Raw genomic sequence first — 18925 nt, 5'->3', positions numbered from 1 at the left:
TAGGTTGCCTTCTCCACGGGCCAGTTAAAGAATCCACCAGAAACAGGCTTATTGTTGATTCTTGGGGCCTCCCCCCCCACCATCTTCTCCCCCCTTGATGTTTCCCCTTTTCTTTGAGCCTTTGGCTCTTTTCTAGTTGTGCCTCCATTGAGGCCTTGCCCCTTTTAGCTTCCCTCCCTCCTCTCCCTTGTATATTCTTCTTTTTTTGAAATAAATACATTTATTGACCCAAATAAAACTTATCAAACCAGCTTAGATCTTATCAAAGATACTAGTTGCCATTAGCAGCAACAGAGAGAAATCTTCGTTAAACAATATCTCAGCCTTATCCCAATTAAATGTGATCGGCTACTTGGAACCTTTTTTTCTCCAATCAGTTTTATTCAAAGCCAAGCTAGATTCCAAACCTAAGTTATACATGTCCTTCCTCACCAATTCTTCTTTGGTTATTTTAGGCCTACCTCTAGCTCTTCTATCTCCTTCGATTTGCAATAGATCACTTCTCCATACTAGAGCATTCAAAGGCAATAACGAACAATATAAGCGGCAGATAATGTCAACCTCATGTCAGAAAATAGCAAGAGTAAAAAATAAAAAAACTCATTACTGCAAGACAGAAAACATCAGCAACTACAAGTCATAAAATTGAAACAGTAAAAGATGAACTTATAGCTGCCGGGCAGAAAATTCAAAAAGTTTTTATAAAAATAATTGACAGATAGAAACCTTTGATAACAAAAAATTCAACTAAGAATAAATAACACTGGGAGTAAAAAGAAGAAGAACCAAGCCCTTCACTAGGCCACAGCTCTTCAACTGAACCTCTTTGGTTCAGGCTAGGCCAGGCCAACCTTGGTCTAGATGTTATTAGTTAACAAAAAAATCCAGATTAATGGAGTCCATATTGTAGTATCACTACATAGTTTCTTTGGTTTCTATTTTGTTATATAGTAGTTTCTTAGTTTCTATTTATTAGTTACTTATTGTATAAGGACCCACTACTAGAAGTGTGGACATTTCTTTTAGTAGTTTCCATTTTTATTAGTTTCATTTGAAGGGAGTGGTGGGAGCATTGTGCATTGGATTGCTCTTCCCTGTAATGTAAGGGCCATAGAGCACCCCCCCCCAAAAAAAAAAAAAACAAATTTAACTGAAATTTAATGGAATTGACTATTGTGCCTTTGTTGTCTTCCTGCATGTTGTGAGAAAAAGTATTGAGGTAAGAGATGCCTTTCGGGTTAGTGAGATACTGACCAAAGGCATAGGTGATAGGCCTTGGTTATATCCCCGTCTTCTTCTTTTGTTTCTATTGCAAGTTCTTAGCAACTTTAGGCCTATTGAGGCTGTCCACTTGTAGCTATGGCCATTTTTTGTTGTGCTGGTGTGGAAAGGATCTGTTGTTGGTGATACAGAGTGTTTCTGGAGCCATTACCATTACATCCTACACCCCATGCTTACAAGCTACTAGCTATATTTTCCTTCTAAATTTGTCTGTTCTTTATATCTCTCAATTGGAACATCAGATCCTTGTGATCTACATTGCAGGGCCTTCCTTCAATCTGAATTAAGGCTTCATCCATTGATCCCATCAATAGTAACAGTAAGCTTTTTTTTTTTGTTTTTAAGAAACTACTTTCTATTTTCTGGTCTAGCTTATAACTTATATCCAGCACTAAGTTGGCTAAGATATTTGGACGTCCATCTCCATTGACATGGTCCCATGACATCCTTGGTAATGATCTGCTCAACAGATTTTTAGTTCTTGGATATTGCTAAATCTATTTCCAAACTTTCTATTTCATTCCACCTATTATAGCCATTGATCTCGGCTTGGTTAGCAGAATTAAGGAGGGCCAGCAATGACCAACCAATTGATCCCCGTAGTCCAACCGTGTAGAAGCCAGTTGTAGAGGCCAGACATCCCTCCACTAATTTCAGTTTGATGTTGTTTTGTCTTATTCATGTGACTTAATCAGCAAGAGAAAATCACAGGAAAGATTCTAAAAGATTTAAAATCCTTGCTACCAATCTCAACATTGGGCTGTTATTTTGTCTTATTGTGAAGCTTGATCATAAAGGATACAGTTGGAGGAAGAAAACTAGAAAGTCACCAAAAATAGGTTTTCAAATAGGAAAGATTTTGAATAGGATCTTTCTATTTTCCATGCTAGTTTCCTTTTTCTAATAATTTTTTATATTATTTGTTTCCATTAAGAGAAGATTTTGAATAGAATCATTCTTCTTCTCCCCCTCCCCCTCTCATCCTTCCATTAGTTTCTATTTTCTCCTTTTATTTCTTTAATTTTCTGTAGGCTAATTGATATGTTCGAAGCATATCAGGAGGCTCTTTACTAACTATCAAAATCTGCTACTGGTGTAGTTCTGTTCAAATCTTACAACAGCCACTGAAGGAGAATTTCTGGGAAAATCTCAAAGAATAATATCTTCATAACTAGTGAGAATTTGTTGTTGATATTTGGAGGACCAAACCACCTCCCCAAGACTCCCACCAATGGAGGTGTAAGAAAAATTAGAGACCTGTTGTGTGCTCTATAAGAAATATCACTTACTTTGACCAAAATGAAGGATTCTTCTAAGTGAGAACCCCACAGTATTATTTGGCTCAGGTTTGAAACTGGTTCAGCCTAAGCACCTAGGCTCAGATGCAGCATGCTATTCTCATAACCCAATGCATGAATATAAGATGATGCAGCCAGCCAATCCTAATCCTAGAGTAGGAATAAAAAATTCATTTGGTTGCAACACAGTTCAAGTCGAAGGAGATTTTTTATTGAATCAAGGGCTGAGAAGTTTGTTGGTTTTGATATTCCATCAACCCGCAACAGGGAAAGAATGAAAAAATAAAAAGAGAAGAGATAAGAGGGCTGTTTTGGGATTGTGAATAGTACCCTTGAACAATACCATGAAGAAAGAGAGAGAGTAAGAGGGAAACAAGGAAGTCATCTTGGCTACACAATTCAAAAGCAAATTCTATATTCCATTCAACTCGTAATTGGGGTGTCACATGTATTCAAGATCCAAAATAAAAAATCAAATATTTCTAATATTTAACTTCTTAAAATAAATAAACTAGCTAAAAAACTATTACGGCTCTTAATTTTATTAACGAAATAGAACCCCAAAACCTAAATTAAATCTACTCAATACAAATTAAGCAGCTAAGGAATAGAACACACAAGATCCCTATAACTAGTATTAGATAAATCCTGAATTAGAGATTAATGGACCCCACCACTAATTAAAATATTTATTTTCATGCACCCCCTTTAGACCACCAATTTTGGGCCCTATAATTCATCCCTCACAAATCAAACCCAATGAATTAAAAGCTCATACAAAATAGATATTAAAAAGGACAATTTTTGAACCGGTCCGAGATTATAATCACATCCAATAGTTAATGCCATGAATAAAATGGACTAAATTTATTGAAAATTTTAATAATTTATACCATATGTTTCGACCATCTATAGGTATACTAAGCTAACCTATTTTAGTGTTGTGAACAGACTAAATTAAATTAAAATCTTAACATTTTCAAGTTCTCATGGAATATTTATATAAGTCAAACTTCTAAGAAAATCTTTAGGGGAGTGCAAATAGCAATGGGTGAAATTAAATTGTATGCAACAAGCACAAACATCTCCCTAATTCATGTACCAATATAGGAACTGTATGCATCAATATGAAAAAATAAGCAAGCGTAAAGATCCGAACACTAAAGCCACAAAAGTGATGAATTAATTTTGATTCTTTAGTTACTGAGCCAGCTCCTGGGAAGGTGGTTGCTCAATAGCTGCTTCTGAAGCTCTATGTTAGGACCTCCAGTGATAACCTCTATTGTTTCACAAGTCATCAGCCTTGACCATATCCTCTCCAGCTAATTGCTCGTTCTAGTTGTTTCTATATAAGATCCACCTAAAACCCCTTTTACGTTTAAGTATACAGGTTAAATGGAAAATAAATTCTCTATGTAGACTAATATCCTTACTTGAATGGTAAGCCTGGTGTATAGCGAAGAGATCAACAAGGCATATCCATCAATCTACCAATTATATATGGGGTTGTGGAGAAAAACTCAGAGCAAGAAACTTTTGTTGGTCCAAGTTTTGCGTTTATAGCGAGAATGAGGAGTGAGACATCAGTATATCACTGGCATTGCTTGAACCCTCTGATAATCCTTTCTTGCATCTGGTGAACAAGATTTTTGTTACTCATTTCAATCTAACAAACACTTTATAGATATAAGAGCTTCCAGATGAAATAACATGAACTGTTACATATACTATAATAGCTACAGTAAAACAAGGGTCCCTTCCAAAATGGTTCACAAAAGTTAACCACAACCATAGGAAGCTGATCGATCATACCAAAACCAGCTATATGCTTCAGGTTTCTTGGCTGACAATTCATCCTTAACTAGGCTCTCCAAAGAAGCAGATAACCAAAATAAATTGAATGTTAATATTGCATTAGAAAGCCCTATATCCATCAGAAAACAAGATAAATGGATTAATAGTGAAAAAATAAAGGACTAAAATGATAAATAACATTAATAGCACTTCGGTGTTACGTTAGTGAATGGCTAATGCATATCTACAAATACATTTCCATCCGTGCTCCTGTTTCTCAGATCCTCGGTTTCTATTGAGATCCTATTTCTGAGGTTGGAGAAGAATACTTTTAGAATCCTATTTAGAGGCACATGAAACATCCTACCGAGCTTTTAATGGGCAGCAAAAACTCTCTTGAGTTCCTCAATTCTCGCTTCTTGGTCACTCAGTTTCCAGAATCTGTGCATGAGAGAAGACACACAAACATGCCACTTGAAAAGTCCACTCTCACTTTTGGCCCAGAAAGCGAGAATAAGGAATGTGCCCTAAGATCAAAATAAGAATCTAAACATTGATTAACTGCAATGGCTTCTATAGTTGTTTTACAGCAATGTGTAGGTATATATTATTATACAACAACATACATTATCATTTATCAACAACATATATAGTAATTTCATATATTTTTAACCAAATTAGAAATGTTTGAAGTAAACAACCTGATTTGTAAGTATCAACAAATCAATAAGGTAAGTGAACAAATTCAGGCAAAGGTTGCAAAGGAAATCAACAAGCTGACACAAAACCAAGAGCAATCATCGACAAGCCTGAGTGGACTTTTCAATCGTATAACTAGCAATTCATGTCAGGCTCCATCAATGATAACTCAATCACTGCTTGCAATAAGAAAAATACAGCAGACTGAAAAAATAAATTTAGATATGCCTTGAGTGATAAAAACAATAAAACTTAAAGTTCTTTAGACAAAATTGTGTTAGGCAGATAATCACCTCATGGATCGAAAGTGTAAGATATAACAACACTATGCTCTTTTAATTGCAGGATATATCCACCCAAAAAAAAAGAAGAAGTGATGAACATATTATTAGCATCCAAGCAATAGACAAACTTCCAAAGGGTGTGGCAATGCAAAACTTGATAAGATAGTGCCTTCACCCATGTATTTCTATCTCCTCCAAACCAATTAGTAGAAAACCAAAAGATCTTCAATAATGAGCTTTGTTCTCTGATAGCCAGTTAAACGCCCTGGATAAATCATGTAATGTTTGAATCAACCCATCATTGTAATCTTCACCTTCCATTGACAAAGTTTGACCCTCACTTCCTCCACATCAATGATGGAACATGTTTGGAATGTTCTGTTGACTATTACACCTTACATGATCATCAGTAGATGCAAATAATATATGGTTCCCAATCCTAGTAATGAGAAAGAAACCACATCATCAATATTACCACTAAATAGAATTGAATATGAATAAGAGCTTTCACCAATATAACAAAGTACAGATCAATACAACTATATGTCATGTTTGCATCTTGATCCTCCAAAGATGACCACAAAGGATAACAACATAAGGGACACAAACATAGTGGGCATGAAATGACAAGTCCATAGGTATGTCTTGTATATACCAACACTAAAATAAAAGAAGGGACAGTTTTCTGTCTGGGAGAGACTCCTGCGCCAAAGATACAGGGGCACAACATGACCACTGTGCCCCTCCTAATCCCCTAGTGCTTGTGCACAAGGGATGCTCCTGCAAAAGAAAACACTTGCCAATAAAAGAAATTACAATAATAAAAAACCAATACAAAAATATACCCATAGTAATAATGTAATGCTTTATTTCTTAACATTCCCCTTAAGCTAGAGCATATAGATACCTTACACTCCAGCTTGATATATCCAAAACATAAATGATCAACAGGACCAGACGGAATAAATATATCAGAAGTAGAGGCTAGTGGCCAGTAACCACACCCAGATGCGTAGCAAACCAAAGAACAGGAGGAAGAAGAAATTTCAATTTCCGCACTAGATTAAACATAAACAGATCAACTGTTTCAAAGTTGATCCAAAGCCCCTTGTGCCGAGGCACAATATCATCTATTCATCTTGTTCAAAGGGCACATCCCATGGCACAACTTCACTGCCTGATGGGCCTTCTCTAACTGCCTCCCTACCCAGGATTTCCTCATTCAACCGCATATGCCCCCCTCATGTTGTGATGCAGATTAATAACCAAAATAGGCTTGTTTTATAATGAATAAGCCTAAGTTGGGAGGTATCTATGCCTTCAGTCCATGCAATTTGGAGTGTATTGGGCCATTTTTATGGGGTCTAAAAGAGGGGGCTCTAAGATTGAGTACGGGATTATTAGTTTGTTTTTTTTTTTTTTACATTAGTTTCCTTTTTAGTTGGGTTTTGATGAGGTTAATTAGTTTCTAATTTCAGTCAATAGTTAATTTCTAAATTCAGTCAAAAGTTAGTTTCTAATTTCAGCCTTTGTATTTTCCTAGTTCCCATTTTTTATTTTAGTAACTAAAGGACTTGCTTTTATTTAGTTTCCTACTTCAGTTTTAGAAACTAAAGTGAGTTCCCATTGTTGTTTGCTCTTATGAGTGTGCTTTGTGTATGATCAAAGTGATGGATAGGTGTTTGATCCGGTGACTCTTTATGGCGTGAAGTCCAAGAGGTCTCTTCAAGCTTTCTTTTCTTATTTTTTACTTTCAAGGTTAGAAGTTTCTTTTGCAAGGTTTTACAGACCACACACAGATCTGATCCTATTTCTATTTTCTGGTTGTTAGAAACTCAGATTCTCTCCCACCGACCCCCTACTGATCTGGACTTCTAGCCACCTGATGGCTTCACTGTCTAGGTCGATTGTTCCCCTTGCTGAGAGGATGGTTTGATCCAAATTCTAGGGTGATCAGACCTAGAATTTGATAGATACAAGAATTCTCCCTAATCTGGTTGATCTCTGTATCAACCCTATTCGGCCTAGAAATTCATTCGACTACTCTGATTATTTAAGCATGATATTGGTCACTATTTAACCTTGTCTCAGTCCCAAATTTTAGTGAATTAAAGTCTCTATTTTCTTGTTCCCTCTAGCTGCAGATTTCTGAACTATAGAGATCGATAGGGCTGACCCTTATTGATTGATCTCAGTCTGATTTGTATTCTGTCCTAGACTTACCTGGTGAATGTTTGGTTGTTCTTTAACTAAAAGTTCCTATAGTTTGAGACTTGGTTAGACCCCTATCCTTGTCTTCTTTATGTTGCTATTGTTAGATTGCCATTGAAGACATTGATAACCTCTTCTTCTCTTGTCCTTTCTCCTCCACTATCTGAAATGGAGTACTTCTCTCTTGCTGGCCCTCCCATAGGAGAATTCTCCCCTTCTCTCATGAATGGATTTGGATAGAAATGACTATCAAAGGCCCTTCTATTTGTGACACCATCAAGAAGCTTGCTTTTGAAACCGTGATCTCTCATATTTGGATGGAACGTAATCTCCATACATAGACTTTCAACTCTTGATCTTTGATAAGATTTGGAAAGCTATCTACTTTGATGTCAGCTCCAAGTTAGGTTGCTTTCACCACCAACCAGTTAGAGAATCTGCCAGAAACAGGCTTATAGTTGATTCTTGGGGCCTGTCCCCCACCATATTCTCCCCCTTGATGTTTCCCCTTTTCTTTGAGCCTTTGGCTATTTTCTGGTTGTGCCTCCCTTGAGGCCTTGCCCCTTTTGGCTCCCCCCATCCTCTCCCTTATATATTGTTCTTATTTTGTTCTTCTTTGGTAATGAATCCATTTATTCACCCTTCTCTTCCCCAAAAAAAAAATTGATTAAACCAGCTTAGCTCTTATCAAAGATACTGTAGTTGCCATTAGCAGGAACAGAGAGAAATCTTCATTGAACAAAAACTCAGCCTTATCCCAATTAAATGGGATTTGGCTAACTTGGATTCTATTTCTCCGATCAGTTTTATTCAAAGCCAAGCAAGATTCCTATACATGTCCTTCCTCACCAATTCTTCTATGGTTATTTTAGGCCTACCTCTAGCTCTTCTATCTCCTTCGATTTGCAATAGATCACTTCTCCATACTAGAGCTTTAAAAGGCAATAACAAACAATATAAGCAACAGATAATGGTAGCCTCATGTAAAAAAATAGCCAAAGTAAAAAATAAAAAATAAAAAAAACCCATTGCTGCAAGACAGAAAACATCAACAACTACAAGTCATAAAATTGAAATAGTAAAATATGAACTTATAGCTGCCGGGCTGAAAATTGAAAAAGTTTCAATAAAAATAATTGACAGATAGAAACCTTTGATAAGAAAAAATCCAAAGAGGGAGAAATAACACTGGGAGGAAAACAAAGTGATCTCCTTCTAATGTAGACAATCTATAGTCTGAACAATATAGCAACAAAAAGAAGAAGAACCAAGCCCTTCAATAGGCCATAGTTCTTCAACTGAACCTATTTCGTTCAGGCCAGCGAGGCCAAGCCAACCTTATTCTGGATGTTATTGGTTAACAAAAAAATCCAAATTAATGGAGTCCATATTGTAGTATCACTACATAGTTACTTTGGTTTCTATTTTTGTAATATAGTAGTTCCTTTGTTTCTATTTATTAGTTACTTGTTGTACAAGGACCCACTACTAATCGTGTGGACCTTTCTTTTAGTAGTTCCCATTTTAATTAGTTTCATTTGAAGGGAGTGGTGGGAGCATTGTGCATTGGATTGCTCTTCCTCATAATGTAAGGGCCACAGACCCCCCAAAACTATTTTAATTGAAGTTTAATGGAATTGGCTATTGTGGCTTTGTTGTCTTGCTGCTGGTTATGAGAAACAGTATTGAGGTAAGAGATGCCTTTGGGATTAGTGAGATACTGACCAAAGCCATAGATGAGAGGGCTTAGTTTAGGGGTGTCAATCCTAAGCCCGCACCGATAGGCCCGACCTAGCCCAACTCGCTTAAGGCCCGACCTGAACCAGCCCATTTAATAAATGTGTTGGGCTTAAACCCTACTCGTTTATTAAAAAGGCATTTACGGTGCAGAGTAGTAGCCCATTGGGCACCCGACCAATCCGACTCACTTAAGAAGCCCGTTAAAACTGACTCATTTAACCCGACCAATCTGACCCCCTTTAGAAAAATGCCTAAATAGTAAATACCTATTCTACCACTAATACTACAAAATATGAGTAAGGAATAGGACTAAATGGTAAATTCCTGTGGAAAAAAACCCTAAGGCCTAATTGCCTCAAGAACTACTAGAACTCTGGAAGTCACAAGGAGCCGCTTCCCTCTTCCCTCATCCCTCTTCCCTCTAGTCGCCTTATGCCACTGGTAGTGGCTTCCCTCTGGTAGCCGCTGGTCGTCGGTACCGTCTTCCCTCTAGTCACCGCTGCTAGCTGCTACCCTCTTCCCTCTAGTCACCACTGCCCACTTCCCTCTAGTCTTCTTCATCCTTAGCCTCAAGATCAAAGATTTGATGATGTGGTTTTACATCTTAATCTCTCAAGCTCTCATCTTCCTCAAATTTTCAGGCTCTGGTTTCCTTCGTAAGAGGTAAGATATTTCCTTTTTTTTTTTTTTTTTTTGCTATCTAAGACTCTCTAATTCTGATAAAATCAAAGAAGCCATTGCTGGTTCTGATATAAAGTATTTCATTTTTTTTTTTTACTGTCTTAGACTCTCTGGTTCTGATAAAATCAAAGAAGTCATTGCTGGTTCTGATATAAGGTATTTCTTTTTTTTTCTCTTTCTTTTTTTTACTATCTCAGACTCTCTTTGGTTCTGATAAAATCAAAGAAGCCATTGCTGGTTCTGATATAAGATATTTCTTTTTTTTTATTGTCTCAGACTCTCTCTGGTTCTAATAAAATCAAAGAAGCCATTGTTTGATTGAAGGGAAAGATAGCTACCCAAAGTAGGCTTTTTCTTTCATTGTATTATATATACTAGGGAATTAAAAATCCAATTACAGGTCTGTAATGTTTTTGGATCATTCAATTGTTAAAAAGAGTGTAATTCTTATAACTTAGATTACATTTTAAAAATATGATTCCCTTGGACATGGTTCCGAAATTGTGAATGTTATCCTCCATTAATTTTAAAGCCAATAGTTTAATCCGCTTAGAAAATGATTTTAGGGTAGGCACATTTAGAGTCTGTTTAGAATTAAATAGGCACATAGCCCATTTAGGTCGTTTAAGCCCGATTAAACCCCAACACCGATCGGCCCGATTACAAATCGTACCACATCCCCCAAACCCAAGCCCGTTCAAGTAAGCGAGCATTCACAATGCAAGGATTTCACACCGCCAGGCCCAGTTAGGCCCAACCGAGACTTGCTCGACTCGACCGATTGACACCCCTAGCTTGGTTATATCCCCATCTTCTTCTCTTGTTTCTATTTCAAGTTCTCAGCAACTTTAGGCATATTGAGCTTGTCCACTTGTAGCTATAACCATAGTTTGTTGTGCTATTGTGGAAGGAGCTATTGTGCTTACAATATACTGGCTATATTTTCCTTCTGAATTCGTTTGTTCTTTATCTCTTGATTGGAACATCAGATCCTTATGATCTTTTGAAGTGTTGACCTACATTCCAGGGCCTTCTTTCAATCTGAATTAAGGCTTCATCCATTCTTAGTAACAGTAAGCTTTTTTTTTTCTTTTGAGAAAGTACTTTCTATTTTCTGGTCTAGCCCATATCTTTATATCCAGCCCTCAGTTGGCTGAGATATTTGGACGTCCATCTCCATTGACCAGGTCTGACATCTTTGGTATTGATCTATTCAATAGATTTTTAGTTTTTGGATATTGCTAAATCTGTTTCCAAACTTTCTAGTTTATTCCACCAATTACAGCCATTGATCCAACCCTTAAATCATTGATGTAAATGGCTTGACTAGAAGAATTAAAGAGGGCCAGAAATGACCAGCCAATTGATCCCAATAGTCTAGCCTTGTAGAAAGCTATAGAGGCCAAACATCCCTCTACCGATTTCAGTTTGGGTGTTGTATTGTCTTATTCATGTGACTTAATCAGCAGGCAAGAGGAAATCCCAGGAAAGATTCTAAAAGAGTTAAAATCCTTGCTACCAATCTCAGCATTGGGTTGTTATTTTGTCTTATTGTGAAGCTTGATCAGCAAGGATACAGCTGGAGGAAGAAAATTAGAAAGTCACTACAAGTAGGATTTTATTCCCTTAGCAAGAAACTAGTTTTCAAATAGGAAAGTCACTAATAGTTTCTTATATTATTTCTTTCCATTAAGAGAAGTAATTGTTGCCTTTTGGCTCAGATTTTGACGAATGAAAATTGAATAGTTTCTTTTATGGTTGAGAGGGTTGACTGAGGGGTGGGATGCCCAAAAATATTTGAGGATTGAGAGGCCCAAGGAGATGGTGAATCCACATCATTCTTTTATGCCCCTTCTCATCCTTCCATAAGTTTTTGTTTTCCCCTTTTATTTCTTTAATTTTCTGTAGGTTAATATCACTATTTTGGAGCATATCCGGAGGATCTTTACTAACAACGAAGATCTACTACTAGTGTTGTTTTGGTCATATCCTGCAACAGACACTGGAGGAGAATTTCTGGGCAAAACTCAATAACCCATCTTCCCAACTAGTGGAAATTTTCTGCTGATATTTGGAGGACCAAACCACCTCCCCAAGCCTCCCACCCAATGGAGGTAAAAGAAATATTAGAGAACTGTTGTGTGCTCTACAAGGAACACTTTGACCTAAATAAAGGGTTCGTCTAACTGAGTACCCAACAGTATTTTGGCTCATGTTTGAAACTGGTTCAACCAAGCATCTCAACTCACCATCAATAAAGACACTATTCCCATGAGTTGTCTAACCCCAACCCTTCGTCCCCACCCCAACTCGCACTTAGCCTAGCCCATCTCCGCATCGAATCCTCTCCGTTTGCCGACTTGGCCGACCCCCAACCATATTAACCTCTTCAGATCCAACTTCCTAGGTCCAAATGGTGACCCTCCCATTCCTCTCCCCTTTATTCTCTCACCCCTAATCCCATCCCTATCCCACCGATCCCTCCATCCTCCCATGTTCCCACTTCAGCCTTGGTTCTATGAGCATCTGGGGTCAGCTTCCTATGTTGCGTGATCCACTCACATCCTTTTTTTTGATAGCCACAAGATGGGGGAACCGTCACATGCAGGGGGGTCAATCTCTTGCTTCGGGGATCACCACTCATTCACTTCTGAATGAGATAACCACGGTGAGGCATACTTGCTTCTCAGTTTTCCCCTTACTTTGTGCCGTACTTACTACATTTAAAATTGCAAGCCACTTAGAGACCTTTCTAGCATCTCGAGTTCCTAGTCGAGGCAAAGACAGCTTGAGCCATATACCTATCCTAGCAGAGGGTTCTATTCTGAGGCCTCGAGGGGTGGGCCTGGTATCTGGGGGAGCGATTTAATCCTCAGTGGTCTGACACTAATCGATGCGTCCTTCCATATCTTGCCCCTCCCACCATGTACTATCCAGAGCTTATTCCTGAGGATGGGGTCAAGGAGTTGGCTAAAGGAGTCTGGGATGATAATTTTTTGATCATGGAGGGGGTTATGAGGTCTTCTCAGATGAGGAGACATTCTACGTCCCCCTGAGTCCTACAGGTCTTGTGGTATGTTCTTTCCTATGAGTGCTCTTTTCATATTTCTAGTCCTCTTTCCTTATTATCTTGATGCTTCTGCAGTGGAGGACACACCCCATGGTCCCTCTTCTGCTCAGTCGCAGCAGGGTGTTGTCGGTTCCTCCTTTGCTGAGTCTTCTGCTGCCACAAATGGGTCCACTCATAACATGGCCATCATCCCCTTCCCTGGCTTTCCTAGTTGGTCCTATCCAAAAGCGGCCAACCCCCGTGTCCCGAGATTTTTGGAATGACAGCTGGATCAGGATGCTTCTCTCTGCCTGCCTATTCAGTACGACTATGTAAGTGCCCAAACATTCTTCATATCATTTCCCTTTCTCTCCCTTTTTCTGATATGAACCTTTTTAGGTGTCACCAAAGGCCTATGCCAAAATTCAGTAGATGCACCAGGGTCTCTGTGATAAGATATATCAGAGGGAAGAGCAGTTGTGCTCCAGGGTACCACCTTTTTCTTTGACTTGATTCTCTTTTATAACTAAACCTTATCCTAACCATCCCTTGTGCTTTCTAGGATGGGCAGGTTACCTCTCTGATGGGAAAAATCAGTTCTTAGAGGGAGCAAATTGCTAATCAGGTTGCACATATTGAGGACCTTACGACGCAATTAGCAAACTTGAAATCAGTGCCTGATGCTTCCTTGATGTTTTCCATGGATGGCTCTGAGTATGACATAGATGAGGATGCTGATCCTTAGAGATCTATTGTTGTTGTTCCTACAAGGCACATATGTGGCTTTTTTCTTTTTCCCTCCCCATGTTCATCATTTTTTTTTCCTTTTGCATTGCCAGGCTTGGCATTTTATTTTGGAATGAAAACTTATCTTTTCGCATTGAAAATTATTCTTAAGTTCATGGGTTTGAATTTTAAGGCACGATTAATTCCACAATTCAAGTTTTCATTAGACTAATGTGAAAATTCAAATATCACCTCACTACATCATTCGGTGAATTACTGGGAGAACAACCAAAGATAAGATAGGTGGGCTACAATTTGGGGAGACAGCTCCTGGGGTGGATAGAAATTCACCAACTCCTTTGGGTCTTCCGCCTTTAGTCCACACTGTCAGCTGATATATATCGGCAAGTAGAAGGACATATGAGTTTAACCCCTCAAACTGACATAGCTACATCCAGGGGTCTTCATTAGGGAATCATCTTGGGACCACCATGAGCATTTCCATACAATATTCTGTGCGGTTCTTCCTTGTAGGTACTCTTTCCAATCATCGATGAGCTTGAATTCTGGGACTTCCCTCTTGTTTTGATAATAAGAAACTCCGAGTTGGCATTCATTTAGCGGCTTGACTAGTTTTAGTCTCAAGTAACCAAAGCTAGAAAATAGCATGACTTCCTTGATAATGATCGGTTTCAAATTTGTGGCTATGGTTCATGTCATCAAACCCCTTAAGTGTCTCTGCAAGGACTGTGGGGACAATATCACATCCTTCCTTCAACTGCTTTACCACCTCTATCAGAACGAGTGGTGCACCACATCCGAGAGTTCGGAGAACATAGTAATCTCTGCTGATGGATTTCTCCTAATTATAGATACCGGGTGAAAATCCTAGTGACCTTCAAAATGTCAATCTTCCCATATTTGAAAAACTACTTTATTTCCTCCTTTCCCTATTCGAAGAAGCTTTGAATCTCTTTTGAATAGTCTTTCTTCAAAGATGGTCGAATCAATTTGCCTTTAGGCGGAGATAGCATCTAGGCTCAAAATTCCTCTAGAGTTGGAAAAATCTCAACTATCCTAAATCGAAATACATGGAGATCAGTATCCCAATGTTAAGGCACTTGTCGAAGTAAACTGTGATGTAATTCTACACATCAATCCGACTGAGCATTGACATATTCATAGATTCTAGCAGTCCTGGTACCGCAATATTCATGCCCAAGGTCCATTTTTTCAATGTCTCATCCAAGAGTCCATGATTTTTCCTGTAACTATTACAAACAAATAAGAGATGTGATTTTTCGAAGCATCACTCATTAGCTATTGACACAACCAAACCTTTACCACTGTTGCATCAGGTTTTTTTTTTTTTTTTTTTTACCAATCAAGGGTGGCGAATGAACTAGCCTTGATTACTAGTGCCGGGTGGCGACTTTTGGGGGATGAAATTCTGGATAAGAATTTAAAGGACCATAGGTGAATGACGAATACCTAGTGGCCATATATGCTAAGTGGCTATTTTTGGGGGACACAAGCTATGATGATCTTTTAGATACCTTGATTATTAATCTAGGAACCTTCCAATTGCTCGGAGGCTATTGAGACCACACTTGCACATGTCAAGTTGCCTACGTATCCCTTGAGAGGAATCAGGTCTAGCGTAGTGCGGGTGGTCACCCTTTCATACGTAGTATCTCTTGTGTTGATCCATGTTGAGAGGAATCAGGTCTAGCATAGTGTGGGAGGTCTATAAAGTCTTATCCAGTTTTGCCTAGCAAAATTTCTTTGACAGTGAATGGGCCACTCCAATTTGGCCTAAATTTTCCCCTTGGGTCATGAATGGGGGCTCTTTGTTCTTGGAGAACCATCTCACCTTCTTCTATGTGACGGGGCTTTACATGCTTGTTGAATGCTCTTGCCATCCTTAACTGATATTTTCTTAGATTATCCATAGCCTTTATGTAACACCCGGATTTCATAACCCCCAATCCTAGAGATCAAATTTTATGAAGAAGTATCTTTGGTAGAAAGAAATAATAAATTAATGGAGTAACTGAGAGATTGAATTTAGGATCCAAATGAAGGTCTTGAAGTGGGCTCAGGAGTGCCCATAATGATAAAAAATGGATCTCACATAAGGTAGGTAAACTTTGGGTAGAAGATGGACAACAACATACTAGAGAAGCCACAACCGGCTGGAGAGATTCTGTCCAACCGCCCTGCCTGTCCTGGGACAGAATGCCCAAAAATTTAGTTTTCCTTCTGTGGGCCCCACCAATTGAAAGGGGTTTTTTCACGCACTTTTTACCATGGATAGAGGTATGTTTGGGGGTGATTATGTAGGTGGTTTTATATCCATACACATTTCCTACCCCAAGTTATTAATATTTAAATAGTTAGGAAGAAAATAAATTTTATGAAAATTCTACTCAGCCAAATAAACCTTAGTCTGTTTAGCCTATAAATAGGAAGGGAAGGAGAGAATTATTTCTCTCCTCTCATTGCTGTGAACAAAAACGAAATGGAAAGGAGAAAGATGAGAGGAAAAAGAGAAAGAAGAAGAGAAAAGATGGAGAAGGAAGAAGTGTACAATAGACTTTCTTGCTGTTGTATACTCACTCGGATACTATTGTTCAGCCATGGAAGCTGCAAAAGGTGAGTGCATGCAAGTAGGTTGTACTCTCTACTTCAAGAAGGTGCTGACTGGGTCTTAATTCAGCTGAAATTTGGAATGAATGGATGATCTAGTTGTATGCATGCATCAAGAGAATACAAAAGGTGAGAAATCTGAACTCATACTTGTAAATGTAGTTAGAGTAATAATCGGCCAGTATAGGAATAGGGTAAAGGTTAAATTCAAAGTGGGAAATTGTCTATGAAGGTTAAAATAGCTAACCACAGCTGAATCCCCAAATTTGAACCCAATTTGGGAATCGATTTAGTTATGGACTTGTCCCAAGATACCCAAATCCATCGAGTTTTTCCCAATTTCAGTAATTTAACATGAAATTGAAGGTGGGAAACACTCATGAATAATAATAATAATAATAATAACAATTAGAAGCATGCATAAATGATAAAATGGGAGAATTAAATAAAGAAAAAAATTGGAGAAGGAAGTAAATTCCTAATATGAAGGGAGGTTTATAGAAACTATATGCTCCTAAAAAGCTTCTTTGCTGAGAATAGAGGAGACAATTTAGAGAAACTAGGAGATTTCAGACCCTATCTTTGTGAGAGAAATAAAAGAAAAAAAAAATATATATATATATATAAAATAGGAGAGAATTGGACAGCTAGGAAAGGATAGAAAACAAATTAAATAAATAGAAGGGAAATTTTAGGAGATAAAGAAAGTGTGCAAGACAATGAGAGAGGAGGAAGGTAGGGTTAAATTAAAGACATTCAATTACACAGAAATTTAACGCACTAATTATGCACTAACTGAAACTGAAATGTAAAGAAAGAGAAAAATACAAGTTACAACCATTAAGATGTAAAGTCTAATGGGAATACCTGGAACATATAATAATAACAAATGGCACAATTATGATAATCTAAACCATGTAACCAAGTATAAATGAATATATTTAAATTGTAATTTGGGATGCAAAATTGTTGAGTGTTTCTGTACAACTATTAAAGGGTCATTTTAGTAATTAAATAAAATTGGGGATTTTAGTGAATGATACAATACTAAAAAGTAAGAAAGGTTTTTAATTAAAATAACACCAAAATATAAATTTTAGAGGGGACCATTAGTAACAAACTGAGGAAGTAAAAATGCCTAATCGTTGGGATATACTCTTAGGTGATTGTTCTTACAAGCGAGACATCGATCAGGATCTAGATCATAGTAGAGGCACAGGTGAGTAGAACTTTGTCATATCATTGAATTTTTATCGTATTTCATATCTTGACATACTTTTGTTTTTATCAATGTGATGATATTGTTTTATATGCATCTCATAAGTATTTACAACATCTCATTTTTTGCATTTATGTTTTATGCACTTATGAGTATAATGACAATGGCTCGTGATTTTCTTTAAGGAATGAAATACACGAATTTATAGAATATTAAGAACGATGAAATGACCTCAAAAGAATGGCACTGAAATTCCATCTTTGTCCACCCCGTCAAAGGGCTCATAGTTCCCATCAAAGGATTTGGGAAGGACAAAATGGACTGGAAGGGAAAGCAATGAAAAAAAAATGAAGAGTATAAAGAACTCTATACTACCACCCTTTTCAGTAGGGATTGAGGTACTGAATGAGGGCTTGTCCACCCCATCAAAGGGCTCGGGGTTCCCATAAAAGGGCTTGGGATTTTCATCAAACGGCTTGGAAAGGACAGGAGGTGCTGGCCAACCCCGTCAAAGGACTCGGGGGTCCCATCAAAGGGCTCGGGATAGGCAACAATGTTGATCAGTTGTGTGTCCTCACTATCATGATGCATTGGGTAGTTCATATGATAATTAACTTACCTTAGGATTTTAAGAGTATAAATGGCTTTGTCGAGATTCATAATGACTATGGGAAATTATTTATAAAAGATTCAGAAGATATTCTTTTTATCCGTATTTACATATTTTAGAATGAAAGTATATCTATGTTTTATGTATTTTATGACTACGCCAATAATATGTTTTCACCAGTGTTCATGTTTTTGTTTTTATTTTTTAGTATGACATGGTTTTTTCACGGGGCTTGTTAAGCTCACCCACCAATTTTTTCTACAGATTAGTAAGCACATGTTGGTGGAGCACAGATAGATTTGAAGTGAAGACGAGTTCTATTTTATTTTAGTAGTTGAGTTAAAAACAATTACAATAGACTTATTATGGTTTTATTTGTAGCCACCAAACATATGATGGTCAGTTGATGGATTACGGACTTTAGTTTAACTTTCTATTTATGAGCACTTTTCGTTGTGTTCGTTTGGTCTATGTAGTAAATTTATGAATTTATATGGGTAATCTATGGGATATTATTTTTATTTTTCTGATCATTTGATCTTCACCCATGAGGGTGGTACCTATTACCCTATCTCGGGTTTGGGTCATTACAGGTAAGATGACCCACTTTATAATATATAAGGCAAATCTTATACTAGGGTAAAATTTGCCCTTAAAATAAGCTTAATATTCAGGCCACTAGAG

General features: G+C 37.6%; 1 long non-coding RNA gene across 1 annotated transcript; it reads left to right on the top strand.

The window, feature by feature from the left end:
• Window positions 1-9055: 9055 nt before the first annotated feature.
• On the top strand, window positions 9056-18627 carry LOC122066682. The gene is made up of 3 exons (XR_006136430.1): window positions 9056-9970; window positions 10094-10144; window positions 18506-18627. It is a non-coding gene; the product is annotated as an uncharacterized LOC122066682 (long non-coding RNA).
• Window positions 18628-18925: the final 298 nt, after the last annotated feature.

This window comes from Macadamia integrifolia, unplaced genomic scaffold (assembly GCF_013358625.1).
Source record: "Macadamia integrifolia cultivar HAES 741 unplaced genomic scaffold, SCU_Mint_v3 scaffold2522, whole genome shotgun sequence".
Lineage (NCBI taxonomy): Eukaryota > Viridiplantae > Streptophyta > Magnoliopsida > Proteales > Proteaceae > Macadamia > Macadamia integrifolia.
Note: the sequence above shows the minus strand (reverse complement) of the source record. Positions and strands in the feature narration are given on the sequence as shown.